Below are 26,508 nucleotides of genomic sequence, written 5' to 3'. Positions count from 1 at the left end.
GCCTTCTGGAAGTGTCAGAGACAGGGCCGCTGACACAGAGAACTCCCAATATCACTGACAGAATTGTCCGAGACGTCAGTATCGGGGGTGACAGTATCGGGGGTGACAGTATCGGGGGTGACACAGCTCTTTGAAGGAACATGGGGAAGGGGTTGGGGGGTGGTGCTTGCATTTTGTGGGTTTTTTTCTTCTGGCCCTTCCGCTCCTTCTTAAAAAAACACAAGCACAGTCCCAAGCAGAATGTGTCCAGTGAGGCGGAAAAGGCACAAGCAGGACGTGTCCAGTGACGCGTGTGTGCGCTCAGATTCCTGCGCCCGGGCTAAATATACCAGTGAACATGTCATCATTCCTGCACCACACGCAGCACATCACAGCAAACCTTCAACACCAACCGCTCCAACTAATCTCCACAGTTTGTTGCATGACCCCCGCGTACATTCAGTCTCAGTCCCGTGGGACGGCAGCACGTCGAGAAGACTAACGTCACGCCGTGGAGCAACTCCCAGACTTCCGACGGGGAGTCCATTGCCGGGGGACGCTGGGCCGAGCCCTGACCGAACAGCACCAAGCCCACGGTCCCTCGTGCAATCGATCGTTTAAGCTTCCGTCTGACTTCCACTCCTAGCAACAAAACACCAATTGCAGCTCTCGCCGTCTTTATGAATCTGCTGAGTTTGTGCAGTCGTCACACAAAATCCTGGTGGGGGAAGAAATAAAAGGGGCAAAAAAGCTTCTGTGCCTTGTATGGTTTCCCAGCTCCTGAGAGACGAAACACGAAAGGTTATTGTGATCCTAATGTGCTACTGTTCCCATTTTAAGTGAGGGACTGTGCTATTATTCATGCAGATCACTGGCGTGACTACGTTAACCATATGCTAAGGCAAACAGAAATTAGCCATAGTGCCTGGGGAGAGGCAGCACCAGGCCCGGTTTCAAACGGCAACGGGTCGGCTTGTCAAGCTGTTTAAATCTACAAATACCAGTGTTGTGACTCGATATGTAGCTCTGGGCTATGGCGACCAGGACTGATGTCTGCTCAATAAAAGAAACCCGAAAAACAGATGTTAAAAGTTTTCTCTTTAACAGAGACACCTTTTGCATCTAGGCGTGCATATTAAAACGCCGTCATGCTGGCGAGGTGAGCACCCGTCAGAAGTGGCCACGTCTATCTTTAATAATGCACCTGTCGAGACTTTAAATGGGGGCTTGTTACCTGCTCTGGGGAATGCGACGCCCCCTGCTAACTTACGGCAAGTCTGCTGAGGCGGGCGCGTCTGTCACCGGCTTCTGCTTGATGAGATGTTCAAGGAAACCACAAACATTGCTTTGATCTGTTGATAGGCATAATCAGCAAGCTACAGTATTTCATGGTAAATTGGGACATTTTTTTTCCCTCAGAAAAACTAAAACTTCTGAACATATCCTTGATAAAGTCAAAACAAACAAGAACGGTTCCCAGCTGAGAATGTTTGGGAATGATGTGAACCTCAAATGCACTGACGGATGCGGTTGAAAGATATTCAGTGTGGATTAAAACTCAATTATAAGTACAAATTGCTTGTGTTTCCCTATGTGCTTAGCACATCCAAACAGTCCTGTCCCGACTCTGTCCTTGCAATACACCAGAGCCCAGGTGTGATCAGCTGACTGATACACAACTAGATCTAAACACCTGCCCCGCAGTTCCTCAGAGAAAGTGACGGAGAAACGCTTAATTAACTAATTGAGGTCGCTAAGGCCTAAAGAGTGTTGATAATGCTAATCAGAGAAGGGGGCGGGGGCGGAGGCACCGTCTCCTTTTGACCACAGAAAATGAAACTCAAGACTCAGCGATGCAAGGACAATGCAAGACATGCGAAAACGGGCCAGGCAAAGGCACTGGCCAGCAAGCATACAAAACGAAATGTTAGGCCAGTATGTGCGCGCGCGTGCGTACACACACACACCCACACCCACACCCACACACACACACACACCTCGTTGTCAAAATAGCATTTGAGCGGTAGCAGTTTATTAGAAGACACCGTGTGTCGCAGGCTTGGCTGTGGTCTGATTATCCTTCACCTGAAGAGGCCAGAGCTGCAATCGATACCTGGGATGCCCACAAGACGTTAATTAATAAGATGGTGATTTATCTCCATATGTACTCCACTGGTGGCAAGGCACAAGCAGAACTTGGTCATCATCTTCTGAGAAGAATGTCTGCACATTCTATGCTGGGTAAGTATCCTGTTTATAATGAAAGGGTGGGGGGAGGGTCAGTAACAGAATGAGAGTGAGGGTGAGTGTGAACGAGTGTGAGAGAGTTATTGAGAGAGGTGTCATACTGAAGAAGCAGCTCTGTCAGTGGGCCAGGCTAACATGCCGACTTTTCCGAGCTCCGAACAATAATATATTACCAACAAAGCACTAGACATTCTGTGTGCAGACAAACTGCTGCGCAGATCCACTAATCCCTCCTGAAAGGACAGCGCATAAATATAACAAAAATGATTTCACGTTTTCGTGCGGCTTCATGAATAATTCAGCAGCTACCTGTAAGCAAAAACGAGCAGCCCTGACCAGGACAGCTAAGTTAAATATTCAATGATAGATTGGTATTCATCCTATTGTGAACAAAATGCTATCTCCCACTCTAAACTAGGTGAAGGACCCTTGAGCACAGTGGCCTCCCCTAGCCCCACCCACTCCCTGCCTATGACAGCCACCGGAGGGCGCCGCAAGCAGCAACGAACTGTGCAGCCATCATTTAGCCGGCAAATTGTACGAAGGTGGGGAGAAAAACAGCTCCCAATTACTCCGGCTGATAGAGATATATCATCATTACGCCATTTCAAAAAATCATAAGGTCGAACATCACGCCATGATGAACAGCAGTCAGTGGTAGAGGCGAGAGGCAATCAAAAAGTGGGGGACAGGGAGGGGGCCAGAAAGAGAGAGAGAGAGAGAGAGAAAAAGAGACTGAAGTGGGCTGTTCAGTTCGTCCCCCAAGTCCTTTTCTCAACCGCCCCTATTTATTTTTTATTTTTTTTGCTGAGACCGTCTCTGACAATCAAACGCATATTTCAAATTGAACTGTCACATGGAAGCTTAGGCACTGCTCATCTCTCAACCGCGCGCGTAATACATAAACATTCCCCCGGGCGGAGGGCTGATAAGCGAGAGGCGTGCGGGGGGAGCGATAGCAGGGGTCATTTCTGCCTCCATTCATCGTCCTCTCGTCCCCCCGCAGCAGCCTTTCATGCTAATTACGAGCTTTCACTGTAATCCCAGGGAACGTAACGGACGCACGTTTGGGGGGGGGGGGGGGGGTGCATGTGGCTGAAAGCGTGGACGACTTCACACATGCATTCAGGACGCTTAATAGCCGGCCACGTCCTTTTGACCCTGCAGGTCGGCGGCGGACGTGGCATGCGGTGGGGGCGAGGACGGGTCAGAGTGGCAGGTTGATCATCGCTGCAGGACTGTTTTGTTGACCTGCTGGTTCGTTGCACAGGTCAAACACACCCTGGCGAGGGTCAGGAAGTCAACGAGTCAGCAGCTACTGAGATGACCTCCAAAAGCATTGCCAGGGCACTTTCAGAAATGACTCCTGCTTCGCCCTAATGAGGCCCAAAAACAATAGAAGCTTTAGGTGGGCTTGGTCCACTATAAACCATCTTGAACCATACGCATGTAGCCAGGGTCTACCAGATTACGCAATATTAGAAGGCTTCCAATATACAACATCTACTGAAAAAATGCTTCTCTCAGTACGTGTCAGTGTAGATAACTGGAACGTGGTGTCCCAGAAGGTGATTAAAAAGCATTTTAAGAACCACATTTTCACATAAAAATAAATAAAATCAGAATGAAGAGGAAAACTACCAAAAATAAATAAGAGAAAAATGGTTTGCTTGTCCTGATGAATACCTAATCACGCATATCGTTAAAACTGCAGCAATAGAGAAATACAGAATTAGTTTAGCACCCTCAGGGAAGTGACTTCATGGCTGTGACGCAGTAGAGCTTCCCTGATCTCAAACCATAAAATTAACATTTAGCACAAAAGAAAAAAAAATGTTTCATAGGTTAAAAAAATGAAAATTTCTTAATTTCTGCACTGTCCCTATTTTCTTCAAGTCAGATAAAAGTATTTCAAAAACAGGGGAAAAAAATTAATTAATAGATTTGCGCACTTCCAACCAGGCAACAAAGAGCAGTTTCCTCCGCCTGTAGCATAACACGACTTCCAAAGAGCAGCTCTGTACCTGCTTCCCCAACACACACCCGTGATCCAACAACCTGCTAACCACTAGGCTCAGCAGTGCTTGAGTGGGCTTTGACTAAGGGGGTGACACATACTGAGTGACACCTTTCCCGACTCTGGCTTTGGAGAGAGAGAGAGAAAGGGAGAGAGAGACAGAGGGCGAGAGGGAGGAGGCGGAGTCTGTTTTTCAGGGAGGAGTGCGCCTTTAACTCTTCGACGGGCTCCTTCCCACCCCCAAGCGCTCGTCCGCCCCAGAAGCCCAGCGCTATACATCATCATGGAGCCAGGAAGGCTGTTCAGTAAGACTCGTGCTAAGAGAGTCTCCAGAGCCAGTGCAGTCACACTGCACGAGGATGTCACACTGCACGAAAACGTCACACTGCACGAGGACATCACTTTTTTTTTTACCGGCCTTATGCGTCAAACGGAGCTCACGGACGAGCTCGCTGGTAACCGGCTCGTCTGAAAAGCGCCGCACGCATATGAAGAATTCACGAGATGAAACGTCCAGCATGAGGCATTGGGGAGAGACGCGGCACGTCGGTCAGGAGGACCTGAGAGAGAGCGGCCCGTTCCGGTAACCGCTGCTCTCCGTCACTTTCAATTATGAAAAGCGTTCCTTCGAAAAATGTTTTATCACAACAGAAAGACAGACTGTCCTCCAAGCTGTAGTTTACATTAGCTAAATCCTTTAGCGAGCTAAGTCCTACCATCAGGCCTTACAGCTGACAGGTTTCTTTATGCCAGTCTCACATCACCAATCACAGAGCTCCATGAAGTCACATGACAGAATGGCGAGACACAATGGGCAGGAAGGAAATAAGCGGAGGAACATCGGCTTGTGTGTGTGACGGATACAATAAACCCTCTCTGCTGGTATCTGAAGATTATTTGGGAAAAGTCGGCGGAAGCCTGCAGAGGTGAGAAGGGAGGCGGGAAAATGATGGTGACTGAGAGAGAGAATACTTCCCAAACACCCGAGGTCGATGCTTGTCTGGATAACTGTTGACAGTGCCCAGTCGATATATCCGATGGCTCCGAACTGAGGTGGCAGAGCACAAAATACTTGTTGACAAGGGAACTAATATTCTACTGGTCTTATTTCTTCTCTCCGGTCCTGTGTCTGGCTCAGGTCAAAGGTTATGGGGAGGTGCAGGGGGTTTCCCCATTGTAGTCTGCTGCGTTCTTCTGGGTCTCGCAAAAAGGGCTGGATCCTCAGCTCTGCAACTCTGCCTTATGTAGGTTTCAATGCAGGAGATACCAATATCTAAGAAAGGCCAGCCTGCACCATGTGAGTCATGAACAAAAACAACAAAAAAAGCTTCGTTTTTTTTTTCTTTCTTTCCCATTTCCCCAACACGACAGCTCTGAACATGACACTGTGGCAGTGCCTCTCATTAAATCTTTTAAAATGGAAAAATCAGAAATAGAAAGCAGAAAGAAATACCCCAACTCTCTTAAAGAACCTGCCTCAAGAGGAGTATGGCCTGCGTTTCTCACTGTGCTAATCAGTTCCTTGGAAATGACATGAGATGTTGCTCAGTCCCTCACTGTACTTTTTACATCACGTCATCTGGTTATTGATTTCGTCCACTTCGGCTTGCGAGTTGCTTTCGGTCCTAACTTCCCATAATGGTTGTGTTTTACTGAGCCTCAAAATACCACCATCATCTGACTATACGTTTGTAGCTTTTGCCTCAAGGTCCGCTGGCGTTGCTGCACTGGTACGTGTCTCGCAGTAGCAGAAGCTCCGTAATGACCAGCAGGACTCCGTCTGTATGTGCACGCTCCATCTTTCCCCGTGAGAACAAAGCGCCTGACAAAAAGCAATTAATACTGCTGCCATTATATGGTCTCCAGAACAGTGTTCATTAAGGCCTTTTCTCCCTGAACATTAACAGACTGTGTGAGTTAAAGAAGTGCATACCATCACGGTGTCACATAACACAAAGTACCCACCACCATGCTTCACAGCACAGACGACAATCTTCCGGTGTCCCTGTGGTACTGCTAACGTTCTTATTAGCTTTACACTCAGATTGATCCAGTTCATCAGGACCAGGGTGGCAGCTTCTCCCCCTAATAACCGTTTTAGCATTACATAAACCCTCCGCAATCTTAAGGCTTTGATGGCTTTTCATAGGAAGGTTTAAGGAGCGCTCTTCGCAGCTCAACGCTGGTCACAAGCAGAGCAGGCGATGGAGGAGCTGGCCCACCGTCATCTGGATCTCCATCGGTGGGGAAGCTGGGCCAAATCTCCAGAGTGCACTGGGGCCCAGCTGAACGCAGAACCAGCCGAAGCCGGCGCCCATGGCTGGATGGCCTGCAGCTCTATTGTGTTTGGAAAAACAAGATGTCAACGTAGACGAGGAGGAATTAACAGCGTCGATATATGCAACAAAGACTGCTTTAAATATCCATCAAAAGCGGAGTATAAACCATGGTGTTTCGGTGGGGGGCGGCTCGCGGCTCGGCTCCTTCCGGCACGGCACATGCTGAGCTGGTCCTCATTGGCCAAGGCTTGAGCTACCCAACGCCGGCGCCAATGACGCACTGTGCTTGCAGGGAAGGGCGGAGCTTGGGAAATGTCTGCAGTGATGTGTTTCTCCTCTGCCTAATGTTGTGTGGATGCAGTGAGCAGGTGAGAAAAGGCTCCCCTCCGGTGCCCGCATGCTACAAAGTCCCGCCCTGCCCCGCCCCACTCCCTTTGCGTCCAGATTGGCAGCCGCCGGCAGGCAGGAGGTGAGTACCCGTGACTCACCAGCGACAGATTGGTGTGGTGTGAGGAGCAACCAAAGGGTGAGAGAGAGAGAGAGAGAGAGAGAGAGAGAGAGAGAGAGAGAGGGGGGGGGTCTGTAGTCCTTTTTATCCCCTGATGATCTGCACGATTACCCTGTTCTCCCGCCGTTTCTTTCGTTACTCTGACAAAGCTCTCAGGTGGTCGATAATAGTCAGATATAATTCCCTTGTATTACGATGCTAATTAAAATGTGTTGGCTTATGTAAAATGGATATTAAACATTTAGTACAGGTTTCCGTTGTAAGCGTGCTGCTGTGCAGCTCAAATTTATTCCACCAGGCCTGTTTCTCATATGAAATATGAATACCTTTCTTCCCCCCCTGCTAGGCCCTCCATTGTCTCTTTGATAAAGAGACTTTGACAAAAACAGCCAAGCACACCATTTCTATAAAGGGTCACTTTAGTGGTGTAGTGTCCTACGCAGTACATGTCCCGCTGATGTATCACACAGCATCAATCAAAGTTGTTGATCTGGCACTGCAAGTTAGCTCCACAACGCTAAGTCCACACCTGTAATATTTATTTCCGTCCTTCAGACTCGACACGCTCGCTCTTCCCATTTCCTCAAACGCTTCTTTTTAAAGACAGGCTAACGGCGGGCGCGGACCGTGCGAGGCTTCCTGCGGGGTCCTGGCACGTGCCCGGCACATTGCGGGCGCAGGCTAGCACGGACGCCTGGCCATTGTGTATTGTTCAACGGATTCACAATGCGTGGCGCAAAATGCACGTTCAGGAAATACGGCGACGCTCGTGAGAGGCGTTCGTTCCAACCAGAGACGATATGAAATGATCCTCTGGCTTAACGACCGGCGTTTATGAGTGACATAATAGAAAACGAGGAAAAGCATGCATAAAGGAGTTCAGAGTCATAAGAATGCATTATGTTCTGTGGTTCTCCATTTAGTTCCCTTGAAATGACTGTAATATGGCCACCTCAAAATTATGGTGGCCGTAAATATTTCACGATGCTTCAAGCACAGCACCTCCGAGTGCCAAGCTCATAGCGAAGGTCCCTTTAAAATCATCACAGCTAATCAATTTCCTCGACTTCTGCTGCCACAACACTCATCAACTATCACGCTGCACACTGGCAGCGGGATGTAATGACATCATTCTTACATTTATATGATCAGAAATCAATAAGTCTAAATATCATCATCTAAAAGGTAAATAGAGGTACTGGACGCATTCTGGGAGCTGGAAAGTCGCAGTCAATAAAAGTTCTCCAGTTCCGAGTTGGTAAAAAAAAAAAATTAGAAAAAAAAAAAGATATAGATGTACATCTGGGAGCCATATGACACCGGGTTGTCAGGTTACGCCCCGCCCCCGGCCACGCCCCCTCAGGGGAGCTCACACCCCTCATCCCCGTCACCCACACGCTGGGGTCCTCCAATCAGCCACGGCCATTGCTTTCCCACTGGCCGTTGCAGCTGTGTTACTGCCTGGCAGCTGGCCCCCTGTCTGTGAGGTGGTGATGGGACAGGAGGGGCGGATGGGGGGAGTCGTGGGGCGTGTCTTTGCACTTGCATCCCCCCCCCCCCCCCCCCCCCACCGGCCCCCTCCCTGGGTGATAAGCATCTCACGGGCTCGTGTCACATGTGAAGTCATGCGCGGGGATGGATGTCACCCCTTGTCACTCAAGTCTGTTTTCTTGCCAGCGTTCCCGGGCAAATGCCACCAGTCTGTGCTGGCTCCGCGTTATTCCGGACGTAGATGTGCTTGTCGAGTACTCGGAGCTTCCGCTCACGATGATTCAGGAAGCACTTCCATTAGCTGGGCTGATCTGTCTAAGAAGAGCCGGAGCCTGGAGAGGCGTGTTCCTGCACTCGGATCAGATGAGCTGAAAAGGACGTAAGTGAAGGGGCTCGGCTCGGATCTGGGGTTTAAGCCCCGATACGACACTGACGAGCCGCGTGAATACGTGCTAAAGCAATCGATGTGCCACACTCACAAGATACACACCGGCAGGAGCCAAGGGGAACACCGCATGTCTGCTGAATATTATATTCTGCAAGATTTCTCTCAACGATCGCAGAAAATGCGCATTTGGCCTGTGGATACAATCGTGGTTAATACACGAATACAACCGTGAATCTCAAAAACACCAACTACACAAAGTTTGCCTAGATAATTCAAAAATCTGTTTGATATTAGAGCTTAAATAAGTGACGGCCCAGCCCATTAAGTCATCACACAGGGTGTGGACATGGTGACCTCGAGATCTGCCAGCCCCCTTTGTGAGCCACACACAATATTTGTCATCTCAGGAATGCACAGCAATACGAGCCCTAATTTGCATTTCGGATTCGACCGCTGCATTAATTAGAAATTGAACTGATCTCCAGCAAATTAATTAAACCTGAAAGGGAGACAGAGGAAGACAGCAGTAAAAGATTGCCTTTCATTATCTGTGTTTCTCAATGCTATTTCGACATGGGGGGGGGCAGAGGAAGTGGGGGGGTTTAGGGTCGGACCGCTGCCCGGTCTGCAGCCAGCTCGCGCTGCTTCCCTGGTCACCATGGAGATAAACAGCCCCACCGGGGAAGCGATGCAGCTGTGAGTCTTCGGCAGGCACGGGAGAGCGCTGCTTCGGCCGCCTGCCGTAGAGTGAAATCCCCCGCCTCGGCTAATAAACACATGCACACGCGTGCCGCTATCAATGCACGCACATGTGGGAAAACTAAATATAGGCCGCCTTGGAAGGCGGGCGTCGCGGTGGCTGCTACCGCGCGTCAGTCGAAAGCCAGGGGAAGATGAAAAACTCTCTGCAAATTTGATTTCCGTACAATAATAATGGAGGCGCTGTTTGGCTCGCAGGAGAGAGGGGGGAGGGCTGAGCTGATCTTAAGGAGGCAGCCGCATCTGTGGTCAATGAATTAAAAATAGCAGGGGAGCGGAGGAGACAGTGGCCGACGATCACAACTATTCTTAGGAACTGCATTCACAAAGCACCACCCATGGATGCACACGTGAGGACACCCACACACACACACACACACACTGCCCTTCTTAAGTCCTCTGCCTGGACTTGTGGGGTAAAGTAAGAGTCTCCATTACATCACGCATCAGCAGGCGAACTCCTGACCTATCTAGCACCGTCATGACAACGGCGCGGAGGCCAGACACGTGCGCGGGCGGAAGAGACCGGCGCAGTGGCGGCCGGCCAACCCCGCCCCCGCCCCCGCGTCTGCTCGCCACGCCCCACCTCGCCGCGTGCCTTTTTATTTGCAAAGTGGCCGCTCTGTGGCACAGATCCCTCGCTGCGAGGGCCTGGCACAGGCCTGTGGTGCGGCACACACGTGCACCCACGCGCGGGCATGCCAGCTGGCGCGGGGCCCCGCCGCTGCGCCCACCCACCCACCCACCCACGCCCCGAGCCGTGACGTCAGGGAGGGATATTTTTGGGATGACGCGCACAAGTTTACCTCCCCCCCCCGGAACAGCATGGCACAAAATTGCTTTAGCTGAATGAGCGAGATCCTTACTATCCTTGCTAGCCGGCGAAATGGAAGTTATTTTTGAAGGGGACAGAAAGCTACGTGAGGCTTATACCCCTGATGCTTAGACGTAACACCGGGGTTAAAAAAGGACATGTTACGCGCTTGCTCGCGCCCGCAGCCTCGGGTGTGAGGAAACGTTGCCAGTGTGAAGGAGGTCGTTACGGCAACCAATGTCGCTCTAAAGCAAAGCTAATTATTACACCGCCAGGCTGACAATCAGAGCCAAAAAGAGTTCCACTGTAGGTCATACCTCATAAATGTGCTAAAAATAACAATTAGTTCACGCATTTAAAAATATATATATATCTTCTGTCAGTACTGTTAATACGGCTGCCATCAACTGCTAATACCATTATTCTTTAAATGAAATGGAGTGAAATCCACATGACAATTGACTAAAAGGCCTATTTATACAAAGATTTACAGAGAAAATCTGAGGCGCTGTATTGTTAGCAGATCACAGCTGAGCTATATCTGAGTAGCATCTTAATTATGTCTGGATGTTGAGAGCATCAGATGACATGTATCAGCACTTCGGCTGCCTATTTCGGGTATTTGGCGAAATGGTTGCATTACACGCCATCGGCTATGACATCAGGGTGTGAGCGTGCATACACAGCAGAATGCCCTGGAGAGCTGGGGCCTATACCACTGCCACCGTAACCCCCTTCCCCTCTCTCCCTCCCCCCCGTTCCCCGCGTAAAGCGATCTGGCCTCTCCAGCACAGGAAGCGCTCCGTTCCGGCACGGCAGGAAGAGTCTCCGTTACACTTCAGAACCTCGCGGTTTCGGACATTCGGAGCATCTATATGGGGGAGCGTGACAAACGAGAACTGCCTTGACAGAGATGTTGATGGGTGTGTCCACTAGGGGGCGATCTGCGGCATCGCTGGTGACATCTGGCCTGTAGTGCAAGTAAAACATGGTTCTAATAACACCAAAGTCATGGGCTTGAGTCCCAGGAACACACACACATACACCAACATACCAATAAATATGTATGTTGCTCCAGATAAGAGTAAATGCCATATATGTAAACTTCTCGGTTTGAAGCAAGATATGATGGATAATGTGTTGGGTGACTGTGATTGGAGCCAATGCTTTCTGCTCAAGGCTTTGATTTTTATCCATTTGTTTGATGTTCTTCTTTTATCGGACCACTCACTGATCCTTCGATGGTTTACGTTTGCTGGTTTCCATGGTTACTGTTCATTCTTATTAGGATGAAACCCTATGCTTATTCAGTCTATTAACCAAAATATTTTAAACACTACAGGTGTACTGTATCTAAAAATAAACGTCTGTCATAGATACGGTGGAAAAGTTTTTGAAGAACTAATCTAGGATTGCAGGTCTCCATTTGCAGCCTATATGCACCAACCTGCTTTAAACTCGCACTGGGAAACAGAATAGAGTATAATGTCTCCAACAAGTGAGTTTAAACTTTCTGACCTAATGCATAACTTATACTGAAGACTGCATTTAATTTGTTAAGTTTGTTCACACATTAAATGTGATGCACTCATTTCCACTATGGGGCAGAACAAATGGAAAAAAACCATTTACAGTGCAAACTTACACAGGGTGTTAATGCAAGGCTAAAAATGTACAGAGTAATATGCATAATGACCAACATATATGTTTGCACGCTGATGTTTCAATATTTCAAGTTGGCAAAGATGTCCAAAGCCTCTTCAGACACTGGTCAGCTCAGCACAAAGTAGAGAGTCTGATACAAATAAAATAATAATAATATAATCTTTAAAAAGGAGGGTGGGGGGGGGGGGGGGGGTGTGAACATCGCTAATCAGCCACTACTCAATAATTAGCTCCCAGTAGACTTGACGAGGTAGGGAGCAGGGAGAGGGAGAACGAGCGTATTTGGTGCTCAGCTGTGCGTCATCTCAGTGACATCTTGCCTATTCAGCAATTAGCGTCCTCTGTGACTAACTAAGCAGAGAGAAAAGGGGGGGGGGGGGGGGGGGGGGGGGGAAGGGAGAAAGTAAAAAAGAAATAGCGCTTTCTCAACGGTAGAACACGTCTGTTGATGGAGTCATTTTCAACATCAGCAAAAGTCACAAGGTTGAGGCGGGGTGGTGGGTGGGGGTGGGGGGGGTTGTGTGAGGAAGGGGGGGGGGGTGTGTGCAACATTACTCCACATGCGTGCCTCTCGCCTAATTGTGGGGAAACACAGACTACTTACAGGAGCAATGAGGGGGCTAATGACAAAGTAATTTTGACTAATTTCGCCTGGCTCACTCTCCCATTCTGTCTGATTGTGTGCGAGTCTTCTGCATCATTACTGCAACATCTGCAGTGACTAACTGAGCGTATGCCAGCCAGAGAAATAGAGAAGATGAAGGGAGGAGGGGAGGCGCGAAAGACGTCACAGGCGGCGGCCTGAGGAGACGAGCTAGCGGAGTTAGCTTAGCGTAAACGACGCTTCCTGGTGTCGGCGAGTGGGAGACCGAGCCTGGGGAGAACCCGCGAGAGCAGCAAGCGGAGTCGTGTTGAGGTGTTTACGATAACTGTACATGACAACCGACGTGCTGATCGTCACGGATGTGAAAAGCTAAATGGCTCAACTGGCTCCTACATGATCACTGGCTCGGTGCCTTTCATGGCACCAGTAAGCAGTTTTAAACCAATGTAAACAAACAAAAGCACGTTACTGGCCGCCACCTGTTATTTAACGGTCCAACTCGTAAAGTCCTGAGCGGCAAAATTCATTATCATCTCATCTCTTTCGTTACTCAGGGGGCTAAAAGCTTACTCAGCCTGCATATGGGCGCGTAGGCCTTGCTATGGTTGGACTGATGAAGTAATGGTGGCATCAGATTTCTCATTCTAGTAAGGAATAAAAGTACACTCAGGGCCGAGACACACGCAAGCACTATTCGTTTCTCTTTCATCTTTTTCCACGTTGTTTAACCTCCTCCACACACACACAGAAACACGCTCGTACATCCACGCATGTTACCATTCTACATTCACACTTTCCCTGGAGAGCAAGAAAGTAAATCAGCCAGCAAGAACACGGCTGTACTTCTGTTTGCTTTATCTTCTGGTGTAGGTCTGTACATTAAACAGCCCAGGACGGTGAACAGATACTTGACCGACTTGCCGACCTCCTCCACTTCCTGGACTGTGCGCAGCACCAACACCGTGTATTATACCGCAAACATGCAATCAAAGCCCGGGCCTTGCGAACAGGCTTGTGCAGGACATTTTCTGCTTCCTAGGATTTTCTGGCTGGCCCCCAGTGGTTATATAAGCTCTCTCATCTGCCTGTTTCTCCCATCCAAACATGCCGGAACAGGTGCCCGTGAAATTAAACTTAGTTTACTCAGTAGTGCATAGGGAAATACAAGGAAGTGACAGTATCAAACTGTCACCATGGACTGGGAGCAGGAAGAATGAGCGGGTCAGCTAAACATAAGTCTTGAAAGTAGAAGAAACTCTTGTTTTTACACATGCCTGCCCCACCCCTCCCCTATGCATAAGTTATTTTCAGACAGGCTAGACTGAAACTAGGTCCAGAGTTTTAAATAGCCAAACAAAACTAGTTAAGTATAATCCTGCACTAGAAATTACTTTGCTTCTTAAATATATAAAACCAATTTAGATACAGCTAGATGGACCACAGATACAAGGTGGTTAATGACGGCCATTTAAGTTTTACAACTGATTTATGAAACTGGCCAACGTACAGGTTTGGAATTCGCGCGAAAGGGTGGACAAACCCAGCCGCTGTTTACCTGGTCCAGCTACCCTGTCCTCGAGTCTCTAAGCGGAGTCAGACCCCATCAGGGCAGATACATCAGACTGGGTCACGACAGCTCAGAGCTCGGAGTGTTATCGAGAGATACAGTTGCGTTCCATCGTTGCCCAGCCCAACGCTTATTACAGATTCCATTAAGATGGGCCCAAATTGGACCGCTCCATCAGGTCCGGCAAGCTTTGTTTGTTTTAGTTCTCGACAGCAAGTCAGAAAGGCTTTATTAAGCTCCGCAGAGATAAAGAAGGAATTAAAGGGACAATGAAATAAAAAGGCTATTACTACTATCATTTTAGCACGTCGACCAAAAAAAAAGGCAAAAGCGATGATAAAATACTCAAGTGCAGCAAACTTGTTAAAGTACAGCAGCCTGGAAAAGTATCCTTCCCTGGATGATAGTGAAAGAATATGCAAAAAAGCAAAATATTTTATTTGTTAAACACGATTTGAAGAGATGTGAGAGAAAAGATGACGCCCAAGTGGTGAGACACCGTTTGGCACGCTAATGAGGTAATGAACTATTCAAGTATTCGGTAAATAATCAAGGCTTGAGTTAATATGTTTATAAATTTGACTACAACTTTTACTTCCAGAGTTACGTTTTCCACATGGGGCTTTTTGATCCCTCAAATGAAGACAGACGCACAAAATAAAAGAATAAAGAAAGCCAAGTTAAAAAGTTACCGGCCTGTAGGATTGAGAAGAATAGCTGTGGCTTGAAATTGCGCAGGGTAAGGATGGATTCATGACAAGTCTTCCACATTTCAACCCTGCCTGTGTCTGCGTATCGAGACATTTACCACACATGGCTGAAGACACAACACAATGTCTGAATGATTATAATGATCTGGCAATGTAACGATGACGCTCACCTCTCCGTGGAGTTTCGCGGTACACTGTTTGTTCTGATTTGTAGGCATATATGCCGCGGTGCTCCCCGCATTCTCTCCTGTAATAGATGAACGGGGCCTTAAATTGTTGTGTGGTGGAAGCAGTTCAATTAAGATCACCATAAAACAACTATTTAACTGACACTGATGTTGATGATTGAGTGCGTAATCCGGAGGCAAAGGATGGGGTGCCTCATAACGCACCGCACTAAACGCACAACGGTAAATGGAGCACTTTGTCGAAAATGGAGCTCCGCAGATTGGAGGCCGTGAATTGCGGGACCACCGGGCACTCACGCAGTATGGGATGGCTCCGGAGCTATAGGAACAAATCACCGGCTTCTTAGCGGCAAGGCAAAAGACGGCTCATTTGAATATTTACGGTCACTGCTCGTTACCGATCATTGGTAATTAGATCATGGGCTGTCAACGTGTCGATGAGCTACGGCGACGGAAGGTGGAACTAGTGTGGAGGTGTAAATAAAGCCAGGGGAGTGGGTGAAGGCCGAGCTCATTTCAGTGCTAATTTCAGGTTCTATACTGATGCACTAGAACATTATATTCTAGGTTTAAAGCATACTGCACATTGAGCTGTTTATGTGGGTGGGTATATAATTGGTTGACAGGCAGCTGGGAACGTCTGGTATAGAACTTTTACCAAATCTCCCTATAGGAACATAAGTGAAATAAGCACCTTTCCTATGGTAGAAGTATTAGGCACAGGCTAAGTATAGCAACTGAAATATAAATAGATTTACTCAGTGCTCTTGGAATGTGAGACAGAGAGGGGGGGGGGTGTTCCAATCTCCCTGAGCCCATACATGTTGCATGCAGACCAAAAAGCTGGACTCCACTGTAACCGAGGATGGCGGAAGCTACTGCAGGGCAGATGGGAGTTTTTTGATTCCGAGTCTGCTATAACTACGGGGGAGTGTGAGCTTAGTCATGGCTGCTGTCTCCAACTGCACTACGGGGAAGAGTTTTATTTTGGGTGACGCTGCGCTGTCAGGTCGTGAGGAAAGTTTGTCGAGGCTCCGGCTGTGGCACCTGCCTGGGACCTAAGGTTAATGTCATTTGCAAAACGACGATTGGCAAGCAGAGGAACTTGAGATATATTAAAATTCATTACACATGGAAAAGAGAACGGAGCTCGCAAATGCAGCCATTTTCGGAGTGGCGTTTACTTGTTTCAATCAGCATAAGACAATCTCATTTGTGGGATTAGAGTCTTATCTTCCATATCAGTCTTAGTGGAGGTATTTATCTGGCTCAGTTCTTTAGGCGTCTCTGACTGATAAATCCAAATTGATATCTCTCTCTGTGTCTCTCTTCAAACCACCCCCCCCCCTCCCCTGAGTAAATGCTCAGCCCAGACAGAGACGAGAGGTGACAGGGTAAACCACCTGGCTTATGAAATAGTAATGCCCTTATTCCATGCCTCCATGTAAAAAAAGGGCTTGATACTTTATCTTCAGGAAGTGATGTTTGCACAAGAGATAACATACTGGTACGCTAAAGAGAGAGAATGTTAACACATATAAACATACCGCACAGTTATTATAACAGTGAATGGTGGCGAAGTTTACCATCCATTATACACATCAGGATGAAAATGCATCACATGCTGTGAAATTAATTTTAAACATATCGAGGCTTTGTAAAGTACCAGCTCCTTCAATATGCCACGAAGCCCCAGAATTCAGCAGAAAGCCTTTGGGTGGCAGAGGGGCTGGAGGAGACTGATGCAGTGTGCTAATAAACGCTCTGTACTGCTGATGGGGGGAGGGAGGGAAGCCACTCGCTGCCAAAGGCGGTGCTAAGCCACCGTACCGAAAGCTCTTGCTCCCTCCCAGAGTTCACTCCCTCGGTCACAGCTCAACCACTCTTGGCTTAAAGTAAAGGCAGCATGTGATGTTGCTCACAAAGCTATGTACTTTCAAATATCACATTTCAGTTAGTATGAAGCCAATTTGCAGGGTTTGACTTTTCAGAGTTAAAAGCCTTTTTAGTTTTCACAAAAGGTGCCAAATTCTTTGCACCCCCTCTCTGTAATTGGGATGATAAATATAATGAAAACAAAAATATATATTTGACTGAATCAGAATTCCAAAGGCAACTACCCAGGTTGGCTAGTTAGCAGTTTGTGACAGTTATAAAACGGATACAACCATCATTCTGGTATGCAAGTTTTTATATATCATTGTGAGGCAACTAATAGTTTTAAAGGGATAGATGCTGTAAAATGACCCTAGGTCTGGCCCAGAGTGATCATGAAAAGACAAGCATTTCATGGTACAGTACGTGTACATGTCTATATGAAAAAGGCATTCCATCTGGCCAAGATCATCATCTAAAATGACTACCAGGGATCCAGACTTGATAAATCATGGGAAAATACTTTAAACTGACATATCTGCAAAGAGAGACAAGTCCCCACTGACTGCAAGTCACCATTGGTTTCCAAGTCACTATTGCTAGTTTCTAAACACAGTGAAACTACAATCTACAATACGACTGTAGCATTGAATCAGTACCTCTGTGAGCTGGCCTCAGAAAAAACAACATACCATCAGCTTCATAAATCTGGAATTTATCACAAGAGCTTCCATTCAGGGCCCATTTGTATCCGAGGCAAATACACGGAGATACATAATCAGCTGTAAGGAGCACTAGAGCTGGACCCTTGAGCAATAGCAAAAACGTCATATGCTGTCTATTGCCCTGTTCTCTACATCTGGATGTGTTTTCGTTTGGAGCAATCCAAGAGTGCCTTCGGTCCACAATGTCTTTTGCCAACTGTTATACATGATTTTGGATCCATAATGGTATGATCAACCATCTCGTAGGAGTCGTTTGGTCCAACAATTGCTCTGCATGGTCGTATAACGGCCGAGGAATATGAGGCCATTTTACAGGACCAGGTACACCCTATGGTGCAAATACAGCTCCCTCATGATGTTGCCAGAATCCAAGATGGTGCACCTCAACCCAACCCCCAACCACAGCTAAACAAATTCAAAAGCAGTTTCATGAACTCCAGGATGAAGTCGAAAACCTCCCCCAGACTCCACAATCACCACATCTAAACATCATTGAACCTTTATGGGAAGTTCTGGAGCACAAAGTGTGAAGTTAATTCCCTCCTCTTTTATCCCTCTGAGAAATGGAGGCTTTTCTTCTTATAGATTAGTCCAATATCCTGCTCTGCATAGCTTCTGAAGCCAAGTCAGTTAAAAGTTTGGGAAGGCAGTAGATTTTATTTTGCTGAAAGTTCCAAATTACTCACTACTGAACAGTTTATTAGTATAAAAGGTGACTAGTTTGAGGAATCTGATTGGAAGATTTTTAATTTCACTGAACACTTTTTCCTACATTTTATATTTTCTAATATGCAAATATTTGAAAAGCAACTTCTGCTTTCTACTTATTAAAAAGGGGTGATTACTGATGATTTTCAAACGGCAAAGATGAATGTTGATGCCATCACCAGTTTATATTTCATGCAGAGCCAAGACAGGTTCCAATCCTGACTCAGTCCAACATACCACTTAATGATTTTATAGTTAAAGCCAAGGAATATGTATGTGGCCTAAAACATTTTATCAATCAAACCAGCATAACTGTAATATGCCTATTTGTAATGTGAAAATGAATTCTAAAAGTATGCTATGCAAATAACATCTGCTATATGGGGTGTGTGTGTGTGTGTGTGGGGGGGGGGGGGGGGGGGGGTTATTATGCAGCACTTTATAAATCAATGCCAGGCTCAATCAGTGCAGCAAAACAATGTGAAAGCCTGTGAGATTCAAGACTTAACAAGCCAATTCATCACACAAATCACCAAAATATTCAGTGAACTTTGGCCCATTTTACTGAAAAGAGGAATCTCGACAGCCAGGAATGAACACAGAGTGCCTGTTTAATGACAGCTGTAATCAGGATCAGGCGACAGTGGGTCATACACAGACATGTCTCAGAATAAACAGGGAACTGGGGGTGGAGCAGGACGGGAACAAGGAAAGACTAAACACTAGATCAGCAAGAACTGTTCAAAGAAAATGGCTAGAAAATGTTCTGAATGGCTATGAAGGTTTTAGACTGGCTAAAGGGAGATTAGACTGATCTGGTGAGAAGCAAGGTTTAAAGGAATGATAAGTCGCTTTTCCAGCGTTTCCTCTTTACAGTATGAAACAGCCATTATACTGACACCTAGTGGTCTGGATGTTTGAGATTCTGTGCTCAATCCACTTTCAATGTGGTTGCCTCCATGTGGTGGACCACTCTAAGGAACAAACTGGTACATTGTTAAAAAAGCAATTTGATTTTTTTAATCTCATGTGAGCTAACCTTATGGGGGAAAAATAATATGCACTTTTATGAATAAGTAAAAATGGTAAAGGTTTAAAAGCAGGATATGTTTAAAGCACAGAACATAATTATTATTATCACCTGCTTTTAGTTTAGGACAAAATAATAATGTTACTGTTAACAATATATCACATAATTCTGTTAAAACTGGTTGGCTCATTAAAATTGTCCAATTCTATTTTTAAAATAGGTTCCTCCAAATTGAAATAGCAAAATAAGAATGTATGAAGGGAAAAGATCATCCTGATAATGTGCAAGTAAACACATATAAAAATGAATCTGTTCCAATTTCTTAGAAAATGGGGCCTGGTAGAGTTCCTTCATAATAAAAGTTTTAGTACAACTTTCAGAGTACGTTACATAATGCTAGTTTCCCAAAATACACTGTAATGCATCTTTATCATAATTATATACAAACAGAAGTAGCATCTTCTGGCATTTCCCCCAGACAGTCATCCATTTGTGCTGCCTTTCCAATTTTGTGTTTGCAATACTGATACATTTTAGTGTGCATTATCTCATATAGCACTTTAATCACTTAATCGCTAACAGGGCCTAACCCCCCTCTCAATGTTTAGTATTTAGTTTATTTCTTTGAACTATTGTGCATGTTTATCTGACTAATTATTGTAAACTTGGATTTATGGTCCAAATACAAATGTTGGATTCTGTATCAGTGCAATGTTTGTGCTGCATGTTTACTTCTGTTGTAAACTGAATTAGATAAAAATGTCTGGCAAATGGATAAATATAATTGTACATTTAAATTAAAACAGTATAAAAAAAAAACAGAAAGACCTCTTATAAGAAAGCACAAGTAACTTGGCCACACTGTGAAGACAGGTAGAAAAAGTGTTTAACCGGGTACTTTTTCCTCAATTAGGGAAACTATGGTTAAAAAAAGCTAAAATTGTCCCCTGCCATACAGAAAGCATGAGACAACTTACAATTAATGGGGAGTCTAAGTACAGCATCCGTGAAGCTCAACTACTCCACACAACTCACTTTTCTCTATTCAAGTAACAGGAGACGCAAAACAGGAGTCAGAAAATCAGGCCACTAGTCTCTTTCTCTCTCTCTCTCTATCCCCACACACAGGAACACAGTGTATTCTCGCTCCCTATAGATCCTGCTTGCCAATCTGTCCCTTTCCCTCTTACCTTTCCTCGCCGACACTGAACAGCTGGGGGAGGGGAGTGCTGGATGACACTATGTGACTCTGTGCAAACTCTTTGCAGCGGCCATTCATTAAACTGCAAGCGAATCCATATCATATTTGATTCTCCTGTCCATCCAAACTTTCTAGCAGCAAAGATAAACTAAAAAAAAAAAAAAAAAAGAAATTTGTGGCTTTTCCAAAGTCGCTGTCCTGAACATTCCAACACCTGCCTCATAACACAGCCTTGTGGAAAGTTTATGAGGGGGGAAAAAAGAAGAAAACTAGCAAAATGTCAGGTCACATCAATATTGGGTTTAGTTAAATAACTTTAATGAGTAATGCTCTTTTTGTTAATTGGTTTACATTTCATGTTTAAGGTCAATTAGCTTAATTTCAACCACTCCTCTCTGAAGGTTGTGCTGTCTTCTCCACTATTACTTTGCATAGATCCACATCTCTGCCACATATACAGGATTTCTACTTAAATAAAATCAGAAGTGTTGGAGTAATTACTGGAGAAGCCCTTCTAAGAAGCTTTTTGAAAGCACTGAAAATCGCACACAGGTCTTTAGAAAACAATGCTGCCTGGATGAATTGACTAACATTATCGACATGGAAAAAAAAGTTATCAATGAGCACTTTGAAATACAATTTAAAGAAATTAGTGGTGCACTAATTGGCACCATTGTGTGTCCTATCACCCATCACAACAGCAACAGCAATCCATGGGCAGGAGTTCCTGCATGGTCTTTGGGTAGGAAGCGTGCTCTCAGTGTCAGTTGGAGCCTATCAGACTTAGGCATTCAGCACTACACTGAACAGCAGCTCAAAAAGACGCTCCTGTTCTGAAGAAGGTGTGTTTTTAACCTTTGCCATCACAACCACAGCTAATAGGGAGATGAATATATTGGGTGGAAACTCACAACGACAAGCATTTAAGAAAAAAAAAGATAAATCAATAAAAAAAAAAATGGTACATAAAAGGAGACGCAATGCAGTTTGGGCCAAATTACGGTTTCAAGAGGAGAGTGTGGCTTAAAAGTTTCATTGGCATCATTCAGGAAATGGCTACCTCAATGACAAGATTGTGAATCCATCAGCAGAACCACAGGGCAATCAAACAGCAATCTGAGATGGCACAGTAATGCTTCAATAGCAGCCTTTGTTCTGTGTAAACGTGGACTCGTTTGTCTTCCCCAAAACCAAGACTGTTTGAATGATTGCCATTCTATTTATAGTACTATGTTACCACTGCGGACGTCATTCCAATAGTCTTGGTGAAAAGCGCCATCATTTCTCAAAATTATGTGTGAAAACTCACTAAGCAACTGGCTTGTGGCCTGATCAAGTACATAAAAAACAAAAGTAACTAAAAAATAAATAAATAAAACACAGGCTATTTGTCAGATGAAGTTCTTGGGTGGTGCCTACAATTTGAAATAGTCGAAATTAACTTTGTTGTGTCTATGTTGATTGTATTATTGTGCGCACACATTCACATCAATGAAAATGGTTAGGAATATACAGTGCCATAAATGAATTTAGATCTTATATACATTTATATGCAAAGGAGTTTCTGTGTTGCTTCCATCCTTTCCTATCTGAAAATCACTTAACATGAGTTTATATTACACACCTGGTCTAACATAATTTAAAGAAATTAATCTTCAAAACAATGATCTCATTATGGGCCAATAGCTAGTTCACCTAGCTAGATCAACCAAATTAAAATTTGTATACTTTCACAGTTTTATACAATCTGATGTTCATTAGCATCAAAAATAACTTAAGGTACTGCATTTCCAACTAATACAGTGTTTCCAAATTAAATGTGTATTCTTCTCATATTTTACCAAAAATCGATGAATAACATGAGACATGTTTCCTCTTAATGAATTCCTCATCATAAAAACGTTTCAACATTTGGCGAGTGTAGTGTTGCGCGGCAAAGAAAAAGAACCTCGTACACCAAAACTTCTTAAAAATATAATCAAGCGATTGAACTGAAACCCTGATAAACTGTTGCTACAGCCCTACTGGAAAGTATGAGTAGTTTCCAGAAATAAAGCAGGCGAGTAAGGACTGAGCCAACATCCAGCACAAACACGCCCCATATGCTAAATCTGAAGCTACGGAAGAGCTAGTGAGGTAGTTAAAGGTGTTGATTACGAGTGGAGTCAGGGGGTTGGGCCCTATGTGAAGCCTTAATGACTTAGCACAGGGTATTTGACATCTTATCCTGTGTATAATTACAGAAGGGAGGATGGGTATGGGAGCAGAAATGGCCCAGACAGGTCTGGAGGACGTCCTGCTAAGCCAAGACAGGTCTGGAAGATGTCCTGCCAAGTCTGGCAGCACACTCTCTTTTGCTATATTGAACCTGAAATCATCTGTTGTATGTGTGCTTAATGAAGGGAGGGGCTTAATGAAGGGAGGGGCTTCCCTGATGACCTCTGAGAAGAGTAGATGAAGTGAGGAGGCTGTGAAATCCTAATGGTTTGGTGGAGGATATTTGACATCTCATCCTGTGTATAATTATGACTTATTAGGAACATTTAATGATTTTGTGTAATATTTGAGGCCTCAAAATTGAAAAAAATGGGGATTAACAGTTAAACCTGAGCAATCTAGCATTGTAAGAGTATTACTAATGGAACGCTAATCATCTTTCCCTGCAGTGTGTATCTCACACATTCACTGAATGAGTCATTTCATTTCTGTCACGTTCCTATTCTTGGTCATTCCTGTCAATGGAATGAGTGTAAATGTTCCCCAGGCTTTGATTTCCCCTCTGGAAATGAAGCGATAATATTAAGTTAAACTTTTAAAAGACCCTCATTAGCATAAAGCAGTAGGGCAATAACTATACTGATCAGGGGCTTAATAATAATAATAATAATAATAATAATAATAAATATAGCCGCAAGCGGCAATTGCGGGTTCACACACGAAAATTCAAAAAAGCCCAAAAAATTGGCAAAATGATTCAGATCAGAAGTAAATCACATGCTGTGATTAGCATTGTGTGTATGTGTGTTTGTATGTTTTTTGATGTAAGCAGTACATCTTGGCTTGAGCCAAGGAATACAATAGAAGTAGAATTTTGTTTCTAGGCCCTACAGTGTGAAAGATATTGGAAAATAAAAGTGAAAAGAAGCTGTTTGGGTTTGGCCAGTGTGTACTCTACAGATAGTTTGTGATGACATCTGCGTGTGTCAGAAAGGGAGACACAGAAATAGCACATCTGGCTAGGGCTGCATCTATGTGAACAATATAGGAAGGCCTGCAGGTGTCTATACATGTTTGGGCCTGTATATTACCGACAGAGATTCAGGGAGCCAGAGACTATGCTTTGTTAATTCACTCCTTGCACGCCTAACATGACTGTCCGTGTATTCAAAGTATGAACGTAGTCTGCAAAGCCTGCCATAACATGACTGACATGACTGGCATGACTGACATAACTGATATGACTGGAATGACTTCACTGGCATGATGAACAAAAATAACATGACTGATATGACTGACAACTGGCATGACTGGAATGAGTGACATGACTAGCATGACTGATATGAGTGACATGACTGGCATGACATGACTGATATGACTGACACGACTTATGTCTGACATGACTGGACTGACATGACTGACATCTGCTTGTGTCAGAAAATGAGACACAGAAATAGCACATCTGGCTAGGGCTGCATCTATGTGAACAGTATAGGAAGGCCTGCATGTGTCTATACATAATTGGGCCTGTATATTACTGACAGAGAGAGATTGAGGGAGCCAGAGACTATGCTTTGTTAATTCACTCCTTGCACACCTTGCATGCCTAACATGACTGTCCGTGTATTCAAAGTATGAATGTGGACTAACATGACTGATTTGACTGACATAACTGGCATGACTGTAATGATTTGATTATTTGACTTATATGACTGACATGACTGATATGACTGGACTGAAATGACTGGCATGGCATGCCTGATATGACTGATACGACTGACATTGCTGGCATGACTGACATATACTATACATATACTATAAATATGCATACAAACTATACATACATTTAGGTAGAAGTGTGTGTGTGTGTGTGTGTATGTGTGAGTGTGTGTGTGTGTGTGTGTGTGTGTGTGTGTGTGTGTGTGTGTGTGTGTTTTAGTCAAAGAGTAATGGGTATACATGGCTAGGGCAGTGTGTATGTTAAACCTATAAGTAGGTGTGTGTGTGTGTGTGTGTGTGTGTGTGAGAGAGAGAGAGAGTGTGTTTTCAAAAACAGAAGCTAAACGTCAGTTTGTGTGTTTGTATCTGGGTTACTCATAGCGAAATGGGTAGGTATGGCAAGGGCAGTGTGAAAGCTACAGAGGCCTGTGTTTTTGTAAGTGCATGTGAAAGAGAGGGGGGGAGGTAGAGCCCATGGGTTGTAAAGTGTTGGAAGCATGGGGGAGTGTGAGGGGAGTGGAGGAGGGGGGGGCAGAGTGTGTGAGAAAGGCACGTGCGTGTGTGGCTTAGCAGCTGTGTATGCCTCCCTCCACTGCTTTGTATGGAAAATGAAAATATTCACTGTAGAGCTGTTTGTGGACGGATTTGGCTCAAAATTGGCACATCGCACCACAATGGTCATGTGAATGTGGATTTCAATTTCCATAACAATCAGACATACTATGGCGTAGTTATTGAACTGGGAATTTGATGTGTTATGATGGTAGCATTGTGATGCATATGAAAAATATTAATTTGTCAAAAACTTAGGATTTTTTCGCTAATCTTAGCATTTCAGAGTCTGCTGAGTATTACAAGGTGTGATTTAAGGTGATGGAGTTAAAATGCTAGGACTAGTATGAAAATGGCAAGTTATATTTGATAATAGTGAAAAAGTGGTACATTTTTGCAAAGCACATGTAATTACAAAGTTGCTAGGAATTCTGCATACAATCATATGAGTGCAAGCATTACTTGATAAGTGAAAATATGTAGGAGAAATTCTGGATTTTCTAGTATAGCGCCACCTAGTGGTGCAATTCCCTTCCAACATGGGTATGTCTTAGAGGGTGTGTACATGAACATACCATGTCAGTTTCATGTGTATGTACCTATGGTAAGTAGGTCAAATGGCCAATTAATTAAAATTAAAATTAATTGGCTTATGGCGGCCATGTTTTTTGAGTGATGAGGTCATCATTGTGTGTCTTGATACCACTTGACCCCATGATGATGCCTGTAAAGTTTTGGCTTGATGTGACTAATGGTTTCTGAGAAACAGTTTTTCCCATGTTATAGCGCCCCCTATTGGACAATCGTGGCCTGCTTTGACCTGTGACCTCCGAGTCATGTGTCCTAACAACTGATAAATTTTCATGAAGATTGGTCAAAGCATTGTTGAGATATAGCTGCTGAAGTAAATTTGGCCACGCCTCAGAGCTATTGATTGACATGTGACAGCCAGGCTGTATGGAAATGTCACAATGTTGGTTTTGATAATGAGATTCTTCTGAGTAGTTTGATACCAAGATTGTGGTGATCAGATGAAAAACCAAGGAGTAGTAGGCAAAAGTAGGTTTTGCATATTATGCAAATTAGCAAAAAATCTAAGTAGGCGGAGCTTCATAGTTGTATATGAAATGTCCTATTGAATTGAGCCAAGGAATGCATAGGAAGTGGAATTTTGTTTCTATGACTTATGGTATGGGAGATATGGGCCAAAATGTCACATAGTGTGCTATAGCGCCACCATCAGGCCGATGTGGGTCCCTATAAGT

The 26,508-nt window shown here is 44.9% G+C and overlaps 1 long non-coding RNA gene across 1 annotated transcript in view; it reads right to left on the bottom strand.

The window, feature by feature from the left end:
- LOC143474799 (uncharacterized) overlaps positions 1-26,508 on the bottom strand; it is a 78,050-nt gene that overhangs the window by 38,058 nt on the left and 13,484 nt on the right. The window contains exon 2 of the long non-coding RNA XR_013120858.1: positions 15,199-15,275. This is a non-coding gene — a long non-coding RNA (uncharacterized LOC143474799). The remainder of the gene's footprint in view (positions 1-15,198; positions 15,276-26,508) is intronic.

This window comes from Brachyhypopomus gauderio, chromosome 14 (assembly GCF_052324685.1).
Source record: "Brachyhypopomus gauderio isolate BG-103 chromosome 14, BGAUD_0.2, whole genome shotgun sequence".
NCBI lineage: Eukaryota > Metazoa > Chordata > Actinopteri > Gymnotiformes > Hypopomidae > Brachyhypopomus > Brachyhypopomus gauderio.
The sequence above is the reverse complement of the archived record's forward strand: the minus strand, read 5'-3'. Positions and strand labels throughout refer to the sequence as shown.